This window comes from Pteropus vampyrus, unplaced genomic scaffold (assembly GCF_000151845.1).
Source record: "Pteropus vampyrus isolate Shadow unplaced genomic scaffold, Pvam_2.0 Scaffold130, whole genome shotgun sequence".
In the NCBI taxonomy this organism is placed as follows: domain Eukaryota; kingdom Metazoa; phylum Chordata; class Mammalia; order Chiroptera; family Pteropodidae; genus Pteropus; species Pteropus vampyrus.
In genome coordinates, this window is record NW_011888911.1 from 2,415,621 (window position 1) to 2,418,652 (window position 3,032).

The window sequence follows — 3,032 nt, forward strand, 5'->3', positions numbered from 1 at the left end:
TCTCTTAAAAACAACTTCTTTCTTCATTTAGCATGGAGTAGGAGAGACTCGGTATTAGAACCTATTAACAGAGGTAGTGTAGCATAATAGAGCATTTTTCTGGGAGTCTGGAGAGCTGTGGTTGATCATTGTGTAACTCATGGCATCTTCACCAGGGCATTTATCTGTGATGTGAGATTTTAGTCATTTTTATGATTGTTTACAACTTTAACATTCTATGGTGCTGTAATGCAAATTTTGAAGATGGGCACCAAGTTCAGTCATTCTGACCTGGCACTCTGCTGGGGACATGGTGATGTGCTGGACATATGATGACTGAATGAGGGAGTGAATGAATGACAGTGTCAGTCTCGCATGATTCCACTATCTTTGATCCCACTGATACAGAGTCGGTTTGGCACAGCACCCAAATTAATAAATTCTAATGCCAAGGCGTCCAATCACTCAGCATAGATGTCATTTGCCCTGCTCTGTGGAGATGAAAGCAGAACATTGTGTCCTTGCGTTCACGGTCTCTCTTGGCTCCAGGATGGGTGACTGAGACTATGGTGATACTACAGGTGAGCAATCCTCTTAACTTGAGCTTCTAAAAGCTGCCCTTTGTTTTGGGGAAATGGACCTTGGCATAGAATCAGGGATCAGGCTGCTTTGTTCCCAGGTTCCCAGGGTTGGCAATTGTTATCCAGAGTGTGTATAGAGACTAGAAAGAGAGATAATAATCCTTTAAAAAATCTGGTGGGGAGGTACCGAGGGGAGGTTGTGGGGCCAAGGGAAATCACCTGGAGTACACATCCAGCCCCTCACAACTCTGCTTGCTGGTGGGAAGAGCAGAAACAGAACAAAACCAACATTTAATTTAATGAGTGCTTGCTATGGCACCACATACGAAGCCAGCACTTAGGTTGCTCTTGGAGCCATCACAAAACCCTGGTGGCGACATGTTTAGCAAGGAGCACAGTGGAGATACAAGCACAAATCAGCATCACTAAAATTCAGGACTTGTTTACGATACTGCTATTAATATGTAGCTTCAGATGAGAAGTCCTAATGGATAATAAAAAGTTCCAAAAAACCTTTTCAGGATTATTTATGAACTGTTTATGCATGTAAGTATTAGATTTTTGTTAGCACCTTACCTCCCTTCCTAAATAAGATTTATTAATAAGGGGTCTAGTGTCCTCTTAGTTTCATGGGCCCAATAAACTCAGATAGAAAATTTTATGTTTTTCATTAATCTCTAGCTGATATTAATCATTTCCTTCCATATTGAATGTTGGCAACAAACTATAAGAGTGTAGCAGTGCTGAGACTTTGTTACCAATAGAAATATGTGAAAGTACAGGAACTAGATGGTTTCATTTGCGTCTTTGAACTTGCTAGGACATAAAGGCCACAGTGTTTTCATTAGCGTGGGAACATTCTTGTCAATGCAAGCAGGAAGCCAGGCAAAATGAAGGTGATTCTCACTTCTGTCTGTTCTGAAAATACATCTCAGAATTAGAATTTTTCCTAATAAGAAGGCTCAGTTTGAAAAATTTGGCATGTTTCTAAACGTAGTCGTGCCATTTTGCCGAACCCTTTTCTTGAGGCTTCCATATGTTTTCTCACCAGCTTTCCAAATGAAAGGAAGCTCCACTTACATGGGGTAAACTTTAGTAAATCATATTAGAACTGGTTTCTGGGCTGCAGCTAAGAAAAAAATCTGTAGTTCATTTTCCTTGTCAAATAGAATAGTTGATTTTTTAAAAAAGCTTTGAGGTAGTCATTGAGGAATCGGCACCTTTGCCATACTCATTCATTTTACAATCGGATGAAACGAAAGGCATCTTTCAATGTAACTAGTTCCCCTTTTCCTTTGGGTATTGCTTGCTCTATGCAGGCTGTTAAAATCATGGACATCTTTTGGAAATTGTAAAAGTCAACTACTTTTTGGCAATGTTAACAAGGTCATTTTATCATACAAAACGTTGACTGAGACAGAGGTTCTTTTCTGTCTTCACAGATGGAGCGCCTATGATGCTTGGTGACCATCTGTTATTGCTACTGTAGTGAAAAAGGAATGTCTTCACGACCTGGCCATTCACTTGTTTTACAACAGACATATACTGACAATGAAAACTCTTCAAACAACCCTAAAAGAAATTCTGTCATCAGCCAAAAAAGCCATCAACTTTATCTGAAGTAGATTTCTAAATCATCACATTAAAAAAATATTTTTGTGAAGAATAATAAAGTCTTCTCTATCACATAGAAGTTTTCTGGCTTTCAAAGTGACAAGACTTAGACTCCATTCTGATAAGAGAAGTCTCTCTCTTTCTTTATTTCTCTCTCTCTCTCCCTCTCTCTCAGAAAAAGAAAACCTACTCTTGAAAAATATTGAGAGAACTTTATTCATGGCCTTGTTTACCTGAAAGAAACTTTTTTAAAAATTAAATTTATTGGGGTGACATTTGTTAATAAAATTATATATGTTTCAAATGTATAATTCAATAATACATCATATACATATTGCATTGTGTGTTCACCACTCAAAATTAGATTTCCTTTTGTCACCATGTATTTGACCCCCTTTACCCTTTTTTACCTTCCCCATTCCCCTTTTCCTCTGGTAACCACTGTTTTCCATATCCATGAGTCTCTGTATTGTTCGTTTGTTGCTTTAAGTTCTGTATCCCACATTTCTGTCTGACTTATTTCACTTAGCATGATAATTTCAAGATCCATCCAAGTGGTTGCAAATGGCAGTGCTTCATCTTTTCTTACAGCTGAGTAATATTCCATTGTATAGATGTACCACAGCTTTTCTTGATCCAATCATCTATCGAAGGGCATTTTGGTTATTTCCATGTCCTTGCCACTGTGAATAATGCTGCTATGAATATTAGGGTACACATATCTTTATGGATAAATGTTTTCAAATTTTTTGGGTAAATATCCAGAAAAAAGGATTGGTGGGTCATATGGTAATTCTAGTCTCAATTTTTTGGGGAAACTCCACACAGTTTATCACAGTGGCTACACCAATATGCAGT